Source organism: Mastigoproctus giganteus, chromosome 3 (genome assembly GCF_048544385.1).
Source record: "Mastigoproctus giganteus isolate SK-2022 chromosome 3, ASM4854438v1, whole genome shotgun sequence".
NCBI classification, from domain to species: Eukaryota; Metazoa; Arthropoda; class Arachnida; order Uropygi; family Thelyphonidae; genus Mastigoproctus; species Mastigoproctus giganteus.
The window spans coordinates 252,909,040-252,930,325 of NC_143577.1; the positions used below are offsets into that span (position 1 = coordinate 252,909,040).

General features: G+C 41.7%; 1 protein-coding gene across 3 annotated transcripts in view; it reads left to right on the forward strand.

Annotated features, from left to right (window-relative positions):
* The window catches only part of LOC150089039 (homeobox protein cut-like 1), a 537,440-nt gene that overhangs the window by 280,486 nt on the left and 235,668 nt on the right, over nt 1–21,286 (forward strand). Inside the window, exon 1 of one of the 3 annotated variants that reach the window (XM_090369794.1) lies at nt 9,487–9,890. The exons of the other annotated variants lie outside the window; for them this stretch is intronic. The gene's annotated coding sequence lies outside the window, so the exon portion shown is untranslated. Of the gene's footprint in view, nt 1–9,486; nt 9,891–21,286 lie in introns of those variants that run through there. 3 annotated transcript variants of the gene reach the window in all.

The following is a 21,286-nucleotide window of genomic DNA, read 5'->3' on the forward strand; positions in this document are numbered from 1 at the left end:
GTGTCTGGATCGTATTGTAACATACAACACTCATCTCACCTTCAAAGGAAGAAGGTCTGGGCTGTGCAGCACAGATCTTCTTTCTTTTACCTAAATCTTCATGCAGAATTTGACGAATCGTCTCCTAATTCATGTCCAACTCCCATCATTCTGAGAGTCAAATGACCATCTCTTGTCAAAACTTCCCAAACTTTTACAACTGCCCTCCTTTCGAGAGGTTGACGGGCGCCCACTCCTTGGGTCATCATAAACTTCCTTATATTCATCTTGAAAACTTATATCCTTCAGCCACACTGGTACAACTTAACTTTTCATAATCTTGAACAGTTTTTAACATTTCATACGTTTCTGTTGCAGATTTTCCCAGTTTAAAGCATTATTTGATATTCTTAGTTGACCCATTGCATAATCGTAACCCAGAACGTTAGCGCTTCTGACGAAACTGTTTGTTACTTGCAGGCTGTCAGCATACTGGACAATCTCTGCCACCATCTGTTGGTGGAAGTTTGAACTACAACATACCACTTCCATTTACAGTATTTTCAAACTCCTCAAACGTGATCGCAACAGCAGCAGTTCGGGAACTTTGTTTCCACAGTGTTTCCTGCCAGAGGTATAGAATTCGATTATATTGGACTGCCAAAATAACATCGGTTGCCACTAATTTGCCATGCATAGTCTAGGTGAGGATAGCAATAATCTACAATATTCTGAGTGATTGCTTGTAGTTTGTGTTCCTCTAAAGAAGATTTGGGCGGGGGGTCTTCGATACAGAGAGTTTACTATGCATCAGGTAAAAGAGTTAATAGTTCAGCATCCCGTGTGGAGTTTCCATCCAAGCGCTGATAGAAATCCTTTTGGATGACGTCACAGTTTTTGTAACTGTTCTCATCTCTCCGTAAAATGTATTACGCGAATTTATTTTTGTAGCCTTTTGGTGCAGGTTCTTTGTAAAGAAGGTCCCGAAAAACAAAAATGGCAAACATAAAAAAAAGGGGAAAAAATCTGTTGCAGCTTCTTTAAAGAAATGCAGCGACCTGTAGCAACAGGCAATATCAAGTACTTTTTTTTTTTTTTGTTATCGCGCCTATTGTTGACGAGGCTATCGATTCTTGCCTCCTGGCGATTGCCTCTCGTCTGTAGTCACGTGAGCATTAGTGCACGCAGCAAAATGCGCGCTCAAGACGCTGTTTCCGGCTGTGTATTCATCGGGAATGCGACGCGTCCCTTGTCTTTTGTCTTAATAAATCTTGATATTAATTCTTTCGTTGCATAATTAATTTGGCCAGGTAGGCGTGTAGACGGTTATTAAGAAGTGAGTCAACCATACGAAAGGAGGGGGAAAGTTGCAGATTGTGCGTTCAAGAAAGCGATGTGGTTATTTGCACTTTTTTCCCTCCCCTCTATAGCCTCCTTTCTCTTTTCTTTTTCCCTTTTTTTTTTTTTTTTTGTTACGTTGTTGTTGCTTTTGCCTCGCTGAGTTTTTGGTGATAGCTTGTTGTTATTAAATTGGAGGCGAAAAAGTGTGCCGGTGCTAATTATTTCACTGTCAACTCGACACTTTGCGTTGACGCTGCGAAGCCCTTTTTTGCCCCTTTTTTGTTTTTAGTCACGAAGAATACGCTGGAAAGAAGAAAAAAAAAGAGAAAATATAAAACAGAAAGAAAGAAAAATTAAAAAAAAAAAAAAAAAAAAGAGGAAACCTTTCTGTTTCAACCCCATCGGAGCGTTCCTGGGAGAACGTCGGCTGGGACGATGCGAGGCAGAAGACACGACAGAAACACCTTCGCTTGCCCACCAGGGCAACACTTGTTTGTTCAGCTCAACAACCATGAAATTGAACCCATTGCGCGTCGGGTTGTTAAATATCCTTCCCCCATTTTCGCCTCGCCACCCCTACACAGCCTGTTTCCGACCCCTCTGCCCCTTTCGAAATAAACGCTTTACGCTTGCGTACTGATTTCTTCCACTTGATGACGTCATCTCTTCGTGCCAGGTGTTCAGTCTGTTAAATATACACTTTTTCCCTGACGAAGTTTGTTACGGTAGCCAGTTGACTCTTGTGTATGTACCATGGTGGCCCGGATAGATTCACACATACACACACAGTGAATAACCCATTTCGAATTGTTATTTGGAGCGTCAGTAGATGATTTAAATCCAACTTTTCCGATGCATTTCATTGGCTGTAAATATTCTGAACATCTCATCGGCAATGTGTCTTCGGATTAACGAAATAGCTTCGAAATGAGCAGATTCGCAAGCAATATTTTTGGACATCCGAACTGATCAGGAATCAGACAGACGGTGGGAGATTCCTGAGCATTTGCCCCTGTACTTTCCCCTTTCGGTGGACCTGAAAATTAAAGATGATTAATTGTTTTCTTATCCTGGACAAAAGTCCAGGCATGTTTGTCCAGAATAAGAAAACAATTGATCATTCTGCTTTGTTGAATTTCCCATTTCTTAAAAGAGGCAGAATCGAAATGAGAAAAATTCGGTTCTGCCTCTTTATTATTACTCCACCCCCAGTCCAACTGAGAAGTTCCTCTTCCCAGTTTGAGTGGGGATGGAGTAATTTCTATCTTAGCAGAAAACATGTCCAAATTGAAGCCAGAATTTTCGGCTTATTTTTCTTTGCTCCTTGATGATTTTATCATATTATCTGTACTTGGGGGTAGGTCCGATATTGTAGCTCCCTCCCTAGTTCTTCTCCCCTCTCCCCTGCAAAAGCATTGCTATTAATTTGGAAAGCAACTCTGATCTTTTTTTCAATATTTTACTAGAACAACACGGTGAGGTTTTCTTGATCCCATACTTTTCCTCATAATTTTCAAACACAGATCTCTATGAAGAAATCTTTCTTCCCAAAAGTGAAAAATTTTTTTCTATAGATTACTAAGGTGTCATTTTTTTTTTATTTTCATACTGCTGTTGTCTGTGGTTCATTTTTTTGTCTTCATTTTTAAAATACTCTCAGGACCATCGCTACAGAACATTGTTATTTTGCTTCTGTTCCTTTCTCCTTTGTATTGAACAAAGTTACATCACTTTGGCACGGAGATTGTCGGCATACTTGTTCTGATTTTTTACAGTTACTTATCCTCTCTCATCTGTGGGCTGTTCCAGGTCCGTTTCGATTCATAGTTGACACCTTAATTTTTTCTACGGTTGTGTATTCTCTTTATTTCACCTTCCGTTATCTCCTCTGCCTCAGAGCGAACAGCGCAATCGCTTGCTGAATTCAGGTTGCTTGCCATGATAGCAACTGATTGTTCATTGTTTCCTCATTCGGGACTTAAGAAGAGATTGTTATTTCTCTCTCTCTGTTGTTCATGATCCGAACACAAAAAGAAATCTCAAGATCTTTCTAGCTCCTCCATTGTTTGAAACAGTATGTTTACCCCAACCTTGTTCTCTTATATAAGAGAAGGAGGAATAAGAAAATAAGAGAAGAAAAGTTATTATTATAAATAATTATTATTTAAAATTTTTTCTTGTGTTATTTTCAGCCAGAAAACTGGATTTTTTTATATAGCGAAAGAGGTTGGGTGGTTGAATCGTTGGTTGGTGCAGCGACAGAATATTTATACAGGGTGTATCTCAACATAACATGTGGTCCCACTTCAGGGATGGATTTAGGACCTAAGTGCAATGAAAAAAAAAAAAAGTTCATCTAAACATAGGTCTGATTTCGCCTTGTTTCCGCGTTACAGCCATTTTTGGTGTTCCAGCAGTTCTTTCCACAAACTGAGTTAGCAGCTGGCTCCATTCAGCTGTTTGCAAAGAATGTTCGGTATCTCATAGAGGGTCTTGCATTTATGTAAACACGATCCCGTAGTGTGTTCTTTGAGTGATTCCAATTAGTTCTCCTGACTAGGGCAATGCATTTGGAACTTGTTATTAACATTTTGGTATTGTGCATTTTCTGTGATAATGGAGGCTTATTCAAATCGAGAGATGGCAGACATGCATCTCATGTATGGACTTGCTAGATGCAGTGCAGCCGAGGCAAGATATCTGTATTCAGAAAACTTCCCTAATTGTTGTTGCCAAATAAGACCTTTCAGAGAATACATGAACGCCTTGGGGATCATTCATTTCGAAAAGGTTTCAAATGATGGTAGACCCATCAGCACCACAACAGCAAACCTAACAAACACATGGAACTTTTGAGCGAGTGAGAAGGTCTATGATGGTTTGCAGGCTTGTATTCAGAGATCCTAAATCCATCCGGAAGTGGGTCCCTGTATACTTAATTTGAACGGACTGCGCAGACGCCTTGTAGCCTTAGTTGCTTTGCTGATAAAACAACAGCAGCAACAAGAACATTGTGTTATTAATGTATAGAATATGTTATTGGCTTGCAGTGATTGTGTGATAGTCTTCTGGTATATAGGTACACGTGACATGTGGTGTTGAAATTGCCCAGTGTCACAGCCATCGACCTCAAAAATATTCTGGAAAGTTTTAAAGTTATCTAAATAAACTCTGTCGTTTGGGATCATCCATCCTGATTCCGCTGCTCTCCTGCAATGCAGTTGCATTTCTTTTCCCTGTATTCTCAACATTACCACCATTACACTCCTCTATATTCATTCTCAGGGGTTTCTGCAACAAAAATAAATAAATTTAAATTATTTCAGAAAAACAGATAGGCACTTTATGGACACCTTGCGAATTTACCCTTTACCATTTGTATCCCTTAGGAATTTCAGCTGTTCTCACTGAAATTATGTCCAAGACCAGTATAGTTCCACTTAAGGAAATAAAAACCTCTTTATTTTTAATAACCATAATTTCCTTAGATGTTTATGGTAACTGTCAGCTAGTTGCTTCTTAACTTGAAGATTTTTAACGGCAAGGGAATCTTTAGTATCTCGATATGATGGCTCTTCGATCCTAAAAACATTGATCACTCCTGGTAACATCCTTAACACGTTGTGGTAGAAAGCAGGTACTTAGATGGCCCACAAATCGACTGCTGCTAAGTGAGTGTCCCATCAACAAGTTCGATGTTTGTCTGTCTGGATAGTAATACATTCTGGGTTTATCAGTTAGGAGTATAGCTGATCACCACGTTCATCAAGTACCCCCCCCCCGCGCTTCCAGTTTTCTTGTTCTGACTTAGTGTGATATTCCCCATTCCAATGAGTACGCTGATGATGTACTGTCCTCTTTAGCATTTTTTCCTAATACGAGTCTAACTAAATGGACGGATGATCAAGCTGAGTGGGAATCTTGCTATAAGTAAAAAAAAAAAAAAAAAAGAAAGAAAGAAGTCAGGTGACGTCTACCAAAGTCCTCTAAGGTGATAAATATTCCCGCAGTCATTGTCCCGATCTAGATACTGTCCGGAGGCGGTGGTCGTTTCCCAACGAACAGCGTGCATTTATCTGGGGTTTTCGATCCAAATGCCCGCATCTGTTTCTCGTCAAGTCTAACCCTAAACTCGCTCGATAGACGAAGGGGGATGCTCAGGTACGAACGTGTTACCCGCTTTAACAGCTCCTCACGAGGTCCTTCTGCCGTCAGTTCGTGACAAGGGGCGATGAAGATTTTGCCCTCACTGACCCCCGTGTGGCTGATGGTATGGTCTGGTAGGTGCAGCTGCTGATTACGGCCTCATCAACTTGTGGGTGTGAGGCGAAGCAGCGATTGCCGCCGAACGCCTAATTCCGGGTTTAGGCCCACAGGCGAAGGGCATTTCGTGACCACGTGCAGTGTCGGTGGTACAGATTATAGCGGTCGGTTGCCCGATGGGATATGCGATTGTGGAGCAGTTGTTTGCGTTCGCTTAGTTTCGATGTGTGGTGTGTGCTCGCGCGCTTCTTGGGATCATCTCAATACCCGACTACCTGTTCTTTACAAACAGCGAACATTCCTGTCGTTTCTTTTATCAGCTCCGCCCCCTTCACAACAACCACCTCCTGACAATTGACGAACTACTCGGTGAATCTTAGACGCTTTCACACTTTCCTCCCTTTTGGGTGCTGCCAAACCTGGTTTGGTCCTCTCTATTAACCAATTTTAGCGAGCGTTGCGTCACAGTAGAAGGAGATCGCTATTTTTTTTTACAATTACTGTATTTTCTATTCTGTAGCTGTCGGACTCCATCGAAGTTTGCCAGTGATAACTGTTCGAACATAAATTTCATTGCGAGTGTGTTTCATTGTGCTAGTTTTGGGTTGCATACTCATGGACTTGAATGGCAATTTTTCAAGGCGGATCTTCATTATGGTGGCTTGAGAAACTCCTTAACTGAACACTGAGTGAAAAAATTTCCATGACAGACACTAAACTCTATTCACTTTAACTTCAGTCTTGACAAACAGAATTATGTCATTGTAAATCTCATTGGCCGGTTTCTCAGAGATATAGTAGTTCTTCAGCAACTGATAAATGACAGCTTTACCTCGATGACGAAATTTGTTCATATCAGGTTTTTTTTTTTTTTTTTTTTAGGAGCATTAGCAACTAAGGTCATATTGCTCCGGGAATATGCGGTGGTCATTCCCTTGACCTTTCCGCATCCTCCGTATTTAGTGGTGACGGGCCCGAACCCCGGTCTAATCAAGAAGCGTGCCATATCAGGATTAAAGTTAGAGCAATTGTGGTATGTCATGGATACCAGGAACAATACATAGAATGAAAAGAGCTTTAGATAAAGAGAATACAAGAATGTAACTGTATTTAGTGGTCATATGAGCTCGAACCACAGTTAAGTGCAACATATATTGCTGTACTCTCTGTCTCTCCCTCATCGACAACTCAGCTATGTATAATATAAGGTACATTCATAAATTTCCTCTCGTCAATTTTTAGCATTAGTATTAGTGGAAGCATATGATGCAAGAAAGCAAGCTTATACAGCATCAGCAAAAAAAAAAAAAAAAAAAAACCCTTCCCATTTCACCTATCCATTCTCTCTAAACGTTTGTCCAGTTTTTCCTTGAATCGATTAAAGTTAACAACTTCCACAACGACAGATGGAAGTTTATTCCAGCAATCAACCATTCTCTGGCTAAAGGCAAATTTCCGCACATCTATTCTCTTCTCTTTCCTCAATTTGAATTTATTCCAACTCAGGTGTGCAATCTCAGCAAGAGCAAGAACCACATCAGCATTGAGCTTCCTCAAACCATTCAAGGCCTTATACTCCTCAGTCAGATCACCTCCCAGGTGACTAGTCTCCAGATGCTGCAATTTTCAGAACTTAAGCCTTTTTTGGTAATAGCACTCCTTTGTTCCCCCTCACCAATCTCGTTGCCCTTCAATGTACTCTTTCCAGCAACTCTATATCCTTCCTAAAATGAGGCCTCCAGACCTGTATGCAGTACTCAAAGTGCGGCCTGACCATTGCCTTATAAAAGGGAATATCACCTCCTTATTCCTGCTAGCAAAACTCCTGTTTATCATTGACAGGACCCTATGAGCTACTCTGGCAGCTTGTGTGCACTGCTGAATTACCCCCAGGTCTTTTTTATTCTCTATCGCCCTGAGTGTAGTACTTTGCATTTGTCAAACTTCAGTTGCCACTTCCCAGCCCATTTACCCAACGTTTATAGATTCTGTTGCAGTAGCATACTGTCATTGCTGTAATTAACAACCCTGTCAACCTTTGTATCATCTGCAACCTTGGACATTAAGCCTGATTGATAAATATTGAGAACAACGATGTACCCAGCACCGAACCCAGGGGAACTTAATAACATTAGTTTACGAAGCGCAGTGCCCATTGATAACCACTCTCTGTCTACTTCCACTCAACCATCCTTTTATCCATTGTAGCAACTTGCCCTCAATGCTGTACGGCTCCAATTTGTATAGCAGTCTTCCATGTGCAACAGTATCCAAATCTTTCCTGAAATCTAAGTATATGATATCAAGATTATTTTTTGCATCCACTTCCTTTGCGACCACATCATAGTATCCAGTCAAATTAGTCAGACAAGATTTCTCCTTAACAAACTCATGCTGTGCCTGAACTATAGCTGCAGTCTTGTCAAGATGATCCTGCAATGCTTCTTTAACCAGTGACTCCATTATTTTCCCAGGAACAGAAGTTAAACTAAAAGGTCTGCAATTACTCATGTCATCCTTTGATCTCCCTCATTAAATGTTCCATCTACCACTTTGAAATTTCCGTACTGCAAAGGAACGGCTCTGATGCGTCATTATTTTCACTAGACAAAAATGTTAGTTTTGATCTTGCTGCGTCGACCTTCCTGGATAGAAATTTTCTTCAGTCAGTCTTCCTGAGTTGAAATTCTCCTGAGTATCTAAACGCTTTGGTCCCTCCTTCAGCCGTTGTTCACTTTTCCTACCAATTCATTTTATTTCGGCTGTCCAACATGCTATCTCTCTCAATGGTTGAAGATAGGAGTGAGATTGGCAGTTGCGGTACTTACTGAGAACTTCACCACTAAACTGGTCTGTCTCGTGTAAGTGACCGAGATCATTGTATACTGGGTGAAATTCGTAATCAACTTTTCACAGCTTCAACGTCAGTAGCTTAATAGAACGAAAAAAAAAAATATTAAGCAGTGCATTAACTTTCGTTACTTCCCAGTGAGATTTTTCAGTCATCTGTTCCAGTTCTCAGACATTACCCCTGATCAATAGCTCGTCTTCCGGCATGGTTAAACATCTCACTATTAAATTGATCCCTACCGTATCTTTAAGTCCCCCCCCCCTGAAAACCTTTCTAAACACAGAGAGAATAGTTAGGATGACGCACACCTCGTATTTACTCCTTTCTGTTCCTCTCTCTCTCTGTTTTACATTCAGATGCGACTCCCTAATGAATTTCTCATTACAATAATAAATCAGCCAGTGTGTGGGGGAGTTGCTGGTTTGCTGCCCCCCTAAACACACACAGGCCATTCACCATTCGGCTATGTCTCGGGTGGGGTTACTGAGGGTTTTGTGGCAAACGCACCTTCATATCTTTCGTGGTTTCTTCAACTATCTCCATGGCCAAGTCGGAGTTTTCTCTGTCTAGTCAGCACTTCTTGGCGTTCCTTCCGCTAAGTTTCAGAGTAGAAAAGGCTGCCAGAGAGAGAGAGAGAGAGAGAGAGAAAAAGATCCTCTAATTATGCGTTAGATCCGGGATATTTAAATAGCTCTGAAATTAGGTTCTGCGTGGGCGAAAACTTGAAACCCCCTGCTGTACAAAAGGGGCTCGCGATGGGAGGATGCCAGTTTCTGGGAATTACGTAAACTGACGTGTGCATGTGTGTTGTCGGCAGTGACGCTGCAACTCTCGTGTCAATTCGTGAAAAACGCTGGTTAGGAACGCCACCTAAATAATCCAGTTTTCTTCGAAAGGCAGCGAATGATTAAAAAAAATTGCTGCTGGAATGCAGGAAGGTCCTCTTGTTCGCCTTTTTATGACTCGCTCATATTAGTTGACGCCCATTCCGACACGCTGTACGAGTGGAACGTCTCCTATAGCAACGAAAACCTGGAAATATCTCAGTGGGGTATTCCGCGTTTAATACTGTTTTCCTGCAGGGAAAAAGCCTACCTCACTTGTTGAAGGAACCGAGATGGCTGGGATCAGCCTTGTAATAATGTGCGATGTCGAAGGGATTCTTCGCTTTAAACTCCTTTTTTTTGTGTGTGCCATCCCCTCAAATAATGTTTAATGCGTAACTTTCACTTTAAATTCGCCTTTGTTCGTGTTTTTGCCACCAGGTGGCGACCTTGGAAATCGATAAGTTTCAGTAGTGATAATTTGTGCTGAACTCACCAAGTGCGCACTGCAGACAGACAGATGGATAAACGTAGACTGATAGTTATCGATCCGTTCATCAGTTCGTCATGGCGTTGTGCGTCATCCTCAGTTGAGTCTCGAAGATGGTCATCTGGACAGTGAGTTGTGAAAGGTAAGGATCAACACCCTATGCAATCGAAACCACTGGGCCAGCTGTTGCTACTTTACCTGGCATGATTTATATATAAATTGTTTATTTAATTATATATTTTTTAATGATTTGTTTATTTGCCATTTCTTAGGTGTAGTCCGCATTCTTTCACATTATAATTAGTGATTGGTATAATCAAGAGGTCAAAATCTATTATTTCGATTATAATCATATTGTGAGAATGATTCATTCGATTATTTCGTTATCTCCACAACCCTACAACAACAACAACCATTATATCATTTGAATGATGTAATAAAATCATAATATCATTCGTCCATCATTAGTTGTAATTACAGTAATGATCGCGCTAATTCCTGTTGTCGTATTCGTGTTTACACGTATATTATAATGTTAGCCAGTTTGCTCTCTAATCGTTCATCGCAAGTGATGGTAGATGGCTCTGTCTCTTCCACGTCAAGGTTCTTTTCCTCTTATATATTGATAACAGTCCATTGACTAGATGTTGTTGTAAAAGAATTTTAGGTGCATCTTCAATTAAGGCCATATTGCTCCCTATATAAAATGTCTGTAAATTGCGTGTGTTCTGTGGTCTATTTTCTGTTTGCTGGACAAAAAACCCAAGGTTCCGGGGAACAAAACCATGCTACCCTCCTCTGAGACCGACTAACTCAACCACTTTCTGAAAAAAGCCCATAAAAATTCCTCACATTGTCGATGGGACTCGAACTCGGGTCTTTTCCATCCCGTGTGGGGAGGACAGCGATTCTACCAACTGTGCTACCCAAGGTGGCCCATTGATTAGAAATCCCATCCATAGTTTTTTTCTGATGATAGCACACTAATTGCATCTTTCAAAACCTAGCGCTGCACAAACAGCTTTAACTTCTCAAATATCCTTCGTCGAGTCCTTAAATGCCTCTTCCCAGATAATTCTGTAACTAGGCGATGACTTCTTCCCACTAATCCCAATCATAATTTCTTGATGAGCCACTGCCACTCTCAACTTATGTTCAGTTTCTGCTGCATGCCTTTTTCTACAGTTGTTTTCGTAGACACCATTCTTCTGGATTTGAATCTGTACTTCTATTGCTCTGTTCCAGTCTGAACATGTGCCTCTACTAGTCAACAACCCAAATTCACAGAAACAAGTTTTTCTCTTCTTTATTTATCCCTTCTACTTCTGTTGTCTGGAACTACTTTCCTTTACATGTATTTCCAGAAAATTACAAATCTACAGAAATACAAGTACGTACTCTGTCTTGCAATTGTTCAACTAGCTCAGCCACGAAATGAGTTCGATGAGACTCGAACTCGGATTTTTTTTCCACCCGTGTACGGAGGACGGCGATTCTACCAACTGTGCTACCCACGAGGGCCCATTGGCTAGAAGTCCTATCCGTGGTTTTTCTGATGATAGCACACTGCATTCCACCTTCCAATTTGAAAAACCTAGCTTTGGAATTTTGTGCCGTGAAGGGAATTTGTCTCATACCAATGTACCATTATATTTATATTTGGTAGGACAAATAAATAAAGATTCTTTCTCTCAACAAACAGCTTTAACTCCTTAACGTCAGCTCATTAAATGCCTCTTCCCAGATAATTCGGTAACTGGACGAAGAGCCTCTCCCCCCCCCCCAGCCCCAATTATAATTTCTGGTTGCGGCACTGCCACTCTCAGCTTATGTTCAGTTTCTGCTGCATACCTTTTTCTACAGATGTTTTCATGGGCACCGTTCTTCTGAATTTGAATCTGTAATTCTACTGCTCTGTTCCAGTCTAATAATCAGCCAACAGCTCAAGTTCATAGAAACAACTGTTTCTCTTGCTCAGTTATCCCTTTTAATTCTGTTCTCTGGATCAACTTTCCTTCACGTGTATTTCCAGAAAATTACAATCTACAGAAATTCAAGTCTAAGGTTAACACGTACCTTCTGTCTTGCAAATGTTCAACTCAGAGGTTCCAAGTATGGCAGATTCACCTTTCGTGTTTGAGGCTATCATTTAAAAAATAATAATAATAAAAAGTTGAGCATGGGCATCCATCTTCCAGATAAAATAAACCCACATGCGAATGGAATATCGTCACCAATTTACACTTTCCACGTGAGCCGTATCATTGATGGTACGGGATCATATCGCCTTGAAGACACACAGGTCTGCCCAAACACAGTCGTATTCTCGATTGTTCACTCCTGGTTTCGTGGATAAATGAGTACCTAGTGGAATTTGTGGCACATGGGTTTCCCTCCCCCCTAACTTCACCTCACAGCACGTCCTCGATCTTTCTGATGCTCCGGTCTTTGACTTACAGACCACGTAAAGGTCGCATTTATTTTGCCGTTTTCGATCTAGCGAGGTGACGTCACAATTAAGTGAGGCCGCGAAGTGGCAATTGAATCAGAAGCACTCGATAATGCTTAAGAGGAATCGGCGGGTTCATCAGTCTGTAATGACAACTTAATGCCTATTAATTAAATTGTAATGATAACCTTAAGTAGCTATTAAACCGAAATAGACCAGTTCCTCATCGGTGTTCAATAAGACATTAACTTGAGTTGCATGATCGTCGAGGAGAGGCAGTTGGAACTCCTGTGCGGACACTTCTGCGGGTTATAAAAGTGAAGTGAGGCGCGTGGCTGGCCGGCCTCCTGTGAGGAATTTCTACTCCTCTGACTGGAAGACACGTGCCATAAGGCGCGACTATTTCAACAAAAGCTCTTTGATGTCTTTGACTAATTTTCATAATCTTTAATATTCATTATTAAAAATAAGTACTAGTTGTTTTTATGTAATGTATTATACACAGAATATGCACTGTATTTCCAAAAGTATTGGGGCACAGTATTTAATCACATGTCGGCCCGTCTTTGGTCTTAATTTCCCACTGTATCCTTGTCGGCAGCTTCCAAACCAACTTCTGATAACTGGAGGACAGTATTTTGGACCATTTCCTCCTTCAGCACTTCATTTCAGTTACTGATTTCGAGCATATTTGTCTGGCTCGAAGCTCATTCATCTCAAAGGTGTTCAGTGGAATTAAGGGCGGAACTTTGGGTAGGCCAATGAAGCTTATGCATGCCCATATTATCAAACCAAGTCACCACAGGCTGTGAAATATGATAAGGTGAATTGTCATGCTGAAATAGGAAAGAATCCTGCTGCGGCAGCGTAGGAAAAGCGGAATTGTCCAAAATGTCAACACTACATCCATTATACCGGGAATGACGACTAATTGTCCAAGCCAAAACGACGAGAAACAACTCCAGATGGCGACACCACGTCCTCGGATTATTAAAAAAAAAATTCTTTAGAAATGTACATTTGAATGTCTTGATCCATGATCACAATGGCCACAAAAAAATGGTCAATGTAATGATCCCTAACTAAGAACCAGATTTAGTCCGAAAAAATCCAGGTTGGGTACAAGTATTAAAGCTTGACTGATATTCTACATCCTATTTTTCGGTAATTTTTAATCAACTTGTTCTTTGAAATTTTCTCTCTTAGTGCTATCCAGAAAGCCATTCACTACAAGGCGAAACGAGTCTGGTATTTGTCTCGGCATCAGTCATTTTATCTTCCAATTCTCATCTGCTTAACTGTAGGACCATGTATGATGGTATCACCTTGAAGGTCCAATGCTTTGACAAATTGTTTGATCAGTTCCAGCTTCATATGGAGTGTTGAAAGCAAGACTGTTTTTGGAACGAAGGTATTGTTTACTACATTATGTGCACCAGGTTTCAACTCTATGTCAGTTCTTGCAGACCATTCTCTTCTCTTGTTTTGTTGCTTCTTTGTTGCCCTGAAAAAGTGAAACCAACTTGTAAATTCAGAAGCCACAGCACCTTGAGGGCTCACAGCAATCCTGTTTATGCTAGTTTCCTGGAAAGTAGGGTTTTTCATCCAACACAACAGGCAAATCGACCAGTGAATACATGCAATAGGTAGATCTAGTACACATAGACATATAAGTTATTTCTTGGGTGGCCCAAATGTGACTGCCTTTTACATTGGTCACGTTTGATCTATTTAGCACACACTTCCCATTTCTGCAGTCTCCTTTTAGGATGTCGACCAGGAATTGATTGGTAAACTGTCTATGAAAAGATGCAACTCTTCGGGATTGTGAATGACACCAGTTTCTTCGTAAAGTCAACTCAGATTAAAATAGTATAATAGGGATTTTGCAATGGTGCAAAACGTGCACAAGTGACGTCTTCATCTGTATGTGGAAGTCCTGTAGCTTGGATCCAGTAAATTCCTCTCTTTTAAACGAGATGTCAGGAACTCTGTATTGGATTTGGTCAGGCCCAGGTCCCTGACTAAGTCATCCAATTCTCTCTGATCAGGAAATTGCACAGACGTCTGAGGTCTCGATTATCACGTTCATCAAATTTATCATCCACTTCTGACGATCCGTTTCTTTGAAGGTAGATTGGGAAATTGCAGATTCATTGTATGGCACCGAATCAATAAAGGATAGCATGTTGGGTTATACTACAACTTTTCAATCTGCATACTTTTTAAAACTGTGATGTACCTGTCACAATAGGCTTTATATGCTCTGCTTGGTGCTACCAACAATGTTGGTTTTAGTATTAGTATTACTATTGGCCGCATGGTAAAAGAAAGCCTATGGCTTATGCTGCACCAGCCAAAAAAAAAAAAAAAACGAATAAAACAGTGACAAAAAAAAAAACAACTAATAATTAATAAAAGAAAAGGAAATTAAACCTATCATCCTATGCGTTTCCCTCACCCGAAGGTACTATCCAGATGACCTTTGAATTTCCCAAAACTGTCAGCCTCTACCACCCATGTAGGCAACTTATTCCAGTAATTTATAACTCGCTGGCTAAAATAAAACTTCCTGCAGTCCAATCTAAACATTTCCCCCCGTAACTTGAATTTATGTCCCCTAGTTCTGCATCATTTATAAACTTGAAAATTTCGTCCTCATTCATTTTACTGATGCCTCTCAGAGCCTTAAACACCTCAATCAAATCTCCTCTGAGGTGTCTAGTTTCCAAACTCTGCAACCCACATATTCGAAGTCTTTCTTCATAAGGACACGCTTTTGCCGATCTCACCAGGCGAGTTACCCGTCTTTGCACCCTTTCAAGAAGCTCGATGTCTTTCTTTAGGTGCGGTCTCCATACTTGAACACAGTATTCCAAGTGTGATCTAACAAAAGCCTTATATAATGGGATTATCACGTCCCTATCTCTGCTTGCAAAAGTTCGATAGATCATCGATAGGACACCATGGGCCTTCCTTGCAACCTGTTTACAATGCTCAGAGAATTTCATGCCTGACCGTATTGTAACACCCAAGTCCCTTTCCTCCACTACTGGGTTTAGTCGAACTCCACCAAGTAAATAAGTTATTTTGGGATTACTGTTTCTCAGGTGTAATACCTTACACTTTGTTGGATTAAAACATAGCTGCCATTTTTCTGACCATTCCTGAAGTCTATCTAGGTTTCTCTGAAGAAGCTCAGCTTGACAGTGATCATTAACTACTCTACCAATTTTAACATCATCTGCAAATTTAGACATTACGCCCTCTATCCCTTCATCATGTCGTTTATGAAAATTAAAAACAACAGTGGTCCTAATACTGATCCTTGGGGGACCCCACTCTTTACATCAATCCAATCTAAGGAATAGCCATTTATCACAACTCTCTGCCTCCTGCCGTGAAGTCATCCTGCTATCCATCTAAGGATTTTCCCAGTGATTCCAACCTGTTTCAGCTTATAAAGCAACCGCTCATGTGGGACTGAGTCAAAAGCTTTGCTAAAATCTAAATAAACAATGTCGAAATTATTCCCTAAATCCAGCTCGTGAGTGACCCTTTCGAAATAGCGAACCAGATTTGTTAAACATGATTTTCCCTTCACAAAACCATGCTGAGTATCCTTGAGAATTTCAATTCTATTCAAATGATCCTGAATTCCACCCTTGATCATTGTATCCATGATTTTCCCTACCACTGAAGTCAGACTGACAGGTCGATAATTTTCCACTTCACTCTTAGAACCATCCTTATGTATGGGAGATACATTGGCACTTTTCCAATCCAACGGAATCTCCCCAGAGTCTAGTGATGCTCGCATAATTAGTCTCAATGGTTCAATGCACTCACTTGCCACCTCCCTTAAGATTATAGGGATTATTCCATCCAGGAGCCTTACTGGCCCGTAGGCTCGAAAGTTTTTTCATTAAATAATCTTGCGAAATTTCAGTATCATTAATTACATATTTTTCAACTTCACTCTCACAATTTCCTATTTTCTCCTGCTAGGCTGAGTGGCTGAGTTAGTCGGACTCAGAAGAGGGTAGCATGGTTTATCTCCAAGAAATTCTTCATCCAGAAAACATAGAATCGCCCACAGAACCCAGGCAGTTTATTACAACAGGATTTTTACCACGATCCTTCCATATGAAAATTATAGTTTTCCTCTACCTTAGTCCACTGAAAGTCTGGTTTTTCATCTCACAGATAGTCAAATAGACCACAGAATACACGCAAGTTACAAACACAATAAACTGGTACTTCAAAGTCTTAGTTTCCTCGGCAATGATTCTGAATTTCCCATTCCTGCAAAATCTTCCCTTGTCAGTCAACCGGAAACTCTGGTTTAAATTAATTTAAATTTCCCTCTTCCATAAATCAAAATCCCTCGAATTTGTATCCATTGACAAATTAAAATAGAAAGAACGCATTATCTTTCTATTAATTCATCTGTGTTTCAAAACAGAGCCCCGCTGTGCTGAATGCCAAGGGTGATCAAAATCCAAGGAGTAAGAAGTCCAGCACTGTGGTTTCCTCCAAGTGGCTGGCCTTGAAAGACTTCTTAGCTTTTTGCTCGCTTTCATGTACATTAAAGACTGATTCCAATATATTGTGGTACTAGTGTAGCTGGTTGTAGGGTATTTGGATGAACCAAAACCTTTCTACCAATCTCGGATTACTGAAGTTCTTCTCTTTGTTTGATAGATTTGTGGTTCATCTCGTGGTTTGTGTGCGCTGATCTCAAAGTTCTCTTTCTCTTGCCTAAGTCTAGAGTCGTTCTGGGGTTAAGAAAGACCACCTATTTGTAAATAATGTTCTTTCTATCTTTCTTACTCAGTGATTATTTATGCCTTGGTTACTTCAAGTCGTTGTTGTTGCTGACCAACTTCATAAATCCCAGTAAGGACAGGATTGCTTTTTGACCAAACAGAGAAGCGACTTTACTACATATGATAAGGTCCAGAAGGGATGACCACAGGGGTTAATAAAATTTTGGAATATTTTTGTAGGACAGTAAAGCGAAAGACCAGTGTGGATGGTCCAGACTTTTCAGCTTTGCATTTTCGTGCGAAGGACGTCGATGCTTTCTGATTGGCAGGAGGATTCGGTAGACACCAGACATGAGCAGACGATTATTGGACTGTTGCTTCATTAATTGGAATTCCTGTTGTTGGCGTGTTCATGCCTGAGCGCGAGGTTTTTCCTGTCGATCATTACGGTATCAGGGAGAGGTTTGTGTTCTGTGAGGTCCATTGGCTGTGCGATGGAGCAAAGGGGTAGAAAGTCCTTTCAGATTCATCGAGGAGTGCCGTAGCTTTTTCTGCTTAGAGGTCGAGGGTCAACTTATCTATCTTGCCTCCTCCCAGCGCGGCAATGCGAGCCGCCAGCGATTTATGATCGTCTATCACGTGGTGTAGGAGGATCGCCGTCTGCCTCCCCTCTCTCGTAACCGATTCAGAACGCACATCGAAAATAATTGGCACTTACGAGACCGTCGCGACCCCTCTGTCGGTGACCTTGGCGAGGGGTGGCGCAGGCGGCCGAGCGGACGCCATGTATATATAGTGCCAATCCATCAATAGGACGGCTCAGTCCCATTAAAAACTGCCATCCGTGGCTCGCGCCCACCCTCCCAGCTCGTGCACTAGCCAAGGTGTGTTCCAGTACCCATAAATCTCATTTATCTGAATTGGCGGCTCGTGATTAAATCCCTCCCCCTCCTCCCCCTCTCTACACTACCGCCGCCACCCGGTTCCTCGGCGGAGCTCACGTACCTGGTAAATTGGGAAGTTCATTTACACTTTGTCCGCTTTATTGGCCGTGTTGGGAGTGGTGGAGGCCACCGCGGATTCGTCAGCATCCCAGTTCTTTTTTACTCTTCGCTCATTTCACACCATCTCTCTCTTTCTTTCCCTCCCTTTATCTGCGCTGTGTTTGTGCGCGCGCTCGCGTGTTAATTAAATCACGGCGTAAACTCCTGCAGCATCCAGTGGTCACTGCGCACGAATCCCGTAGCCGATTCGACCTTTGGTGATGGGTCCTCATAGTCTTACTCCGCCTTTATCGCATTCAAACTGGTTGCTGTTCGTGTGTGCTATTTATTGCAGGTGAATAATCCCCCCAACTCATGAATGAGGTAATTTGGTAGTTGGTAAAAGGACGTGCCAAAAGGAAAGGCTTGCCTAGTTAAAAAAAAAAAAAAAAAATGGCCCTGTTTGAGTATGGCTTATCATTTTATTCGGTTTTCAGAACTGTCGTTTTTCTTATCTCGTGGAACAAAGGAGACGCTGGCAAGATGGAAACGAAATTAATACTTTGGTGAATGTGCATCAGATTGTCAACAGAGAAATCCCTGAATGGACACTCCTGGTGTGCTCAGCTAACTGAGAAAGGATTTTTGTGAATGGAAAGATGCGAACATCTGGAAATGTGAAGGCAGCAGATTGAAAGATAGAGTAAGGGACACTAATTGATGCTAGTTTTGATGTGGGGGGGGAAGAAGTGATAGGAAGATTTTTCTGAAATACACCGAAAAGAGATACTATTTGAAAATAAGAATTTCGAGTACTAATTGTAATCGAAGTATTTCGTTCCATTCTTCCAAGGGGTGTTTTCCAGCATCAGCTGCAAAACTCCTCTTGAAAGACTACAAAAAAAAAAAAAAAGGCAGGGGAGAAGAAACGGACAAAGAGAAAGGTTAAAAAGACACAAAGAAAGAAAGAGATAGATACACATAGAAAAAAAAGAGAAAGACAACGAAAGATAAGGGAATAAAGAGAGACAACAAATGACAGGGGACGCCTTGCATCATAAAAATCAAATCAAATCAAATCACAGGGGAAGAAGAAAAGAGTGACAGAGATAAAGAGCGAAAAAGAAAGAGACAAAGTGCGAGAGAGAGAGAGAGAGAGAGAGAGAGAGAGAGAGAGAGAGAGAGAGAAATGGTAAAAGGGGAAAAAAAGAAACGGTAAAAGACGGAGGAAGAAAGAGAGAGAAAGAGAAATGATAAATGACAGAGAAAGAGAGAGATGAACACAGATAGAGAGAATGAGAGGTTGAAAAGACAGAAGGGAGAAAAAAAGAGTGAGGATGGAAAGACAAAGAAGGAAAGAAAGAGTGACGATGGAAAGGCAAAGAAGAAAAGGAGAGACAGGTGAAAAGCAAGAGAGAGAGAGAGAGAGAGAGAGAGGGGGGAAGAGGAAAGTGCGAGAAAGAGAAAAATGATGAAAGACAGGCGCAGACAGAGAGGGAGAGGGAGAAGAAAGAGTGAAGATGGAAAGGGGAAAGACAATGGAAGAAAAAAGAGAAACACAGGGACAGAGAGAGAGAGAGAGAGAGAGAGAGAGAGAGAGAAAATACAAAGGATGAAATGAGGAAATAGTGAGAGTGAGGATGGAAGGACAGAAGGAAGAAAGAGACAGGTGAAAAGCAAAAGAGAGAGAGATTTCTTACTTGGCTTTATCTGTTGCTGAGAATCGTGCTCACACAGCTTGTTCGCAAATTGAAGTCATTTGGCAACTGGGTGTCGAAGGCCAGCCGTGCCCTGAGGGTGCAGTGGGTGGCCGAGCTATGCGATTCCCTGCCCCGATCGCCATTCGATAACATTAACCCGCCAAGCCACTCCGAGTAATGATTCGGTGGAAGACGGTGTCTGCAGAAACAGGAAATACCGAGTGCGGGGCCCAAGGACACCCGATCGGAGTGAAAGTAAGGGGGGGGCGCCTCCCCGCCACAACACGCCTCTCACTAGTGGCAAACAGGTACAACAGACCGATGCTCAAGATACGGATCATTACTGATTTCCAATCAACTGCACACTTCGACCTCGCTATTCCGAGCAGCCGAAAATGTAACTCTGTCGACTGCTAATAAACAACGAAGTCCCCCCCCCCCCTTTATAAACATGCGGTGACGAATAATCGGTAAGAAAATATGCGCAGAAAGTAAATAAAAATGTGCGCGGTGTACGAGTGCGGAAAATGCACGCCAAATATGTGCACTGCGCAATGAGCAGCAGCGGCAGACGAATAGAAAAAAAAAAAAAAAAAAAAGCGAACAAAACGAGACACGTGCAGGTCCTCGAAAGTCGATTGTTGCGTCAAGCTATTTCCTGTTGGCAGCGGGCAGAAGTAGTCGGGGCTAATAGAGGCGCACAAATAGCTTAATCCGCGGGTGTAGTTAGCGTGGACTATATGACGCGATGTGTGCCGCTGCCCCGCCACCCTCCTTCCACCGACCGGAGTTCCGGTTTGGGCCGATCACTCGGTCGGGCCATTGGCAGAGTGGGCGGATTGCGCGCTACGGGATGAACCGCATCTTTACTTCAGGGTGGAGCCCCGATTTCTATCTACCCCACCTCGCCGCCAACCCCCTTTCTTTCTACAAACCTTTTCTTTCTTTATTTTTTTATTCTCCCCCCCCCCCGCGCTCTCTCTGTTCCACCCGAATACATCTCATATCTGCGTAAATTGCACGCTCCACAGAGTATAACTATTGTGTGCGTCATCTATTGGACGCTCTGCTCAGTCAAGGGTTCTTATTGTTCTCTTTATGGGAGGAGGAGGACGCGGGGGGGACGCGAAGGTGATTCGTAATACGTCTGAGGTCACAATGTACAGGTACAGCAAACTAAACGAGGTACACCTTTGACTCTCCCTCTTCGCTTTCCTTCATTAATCCTATAAACATTTTCCCCATTTTGTATAATTAAAATACTCGAGTTTAATCTGAAGAAAGTGTCGAAAAAAATTATCGAAACGTTAATAGTGTACATGTCGCTTGTTTTTGATGAGAAAATTCGACCGATTTTTCTCATCCCGTTCTCAACTCGGTGACGCTCTGTTTTTCGCGTTTACTGCTCAGTTCGTGTACGTTGCCTTTGGGGAAACGCTTCCGATTTTTATGGCTCATTTGCATATGAAACGTTTTGCGTAGCGAGTGATTTTTCCCCAACTGTGGTCGAATTATTTCTCCATTTGCTTATCATTGGGAACAAATGGAACATATCGGGTTGAATGGCAACGCTTAATGGAAGTTTTAACTTTAACTACGTGGGAAATAATACAGCCAAGTGCGCATGCGCACTGTCA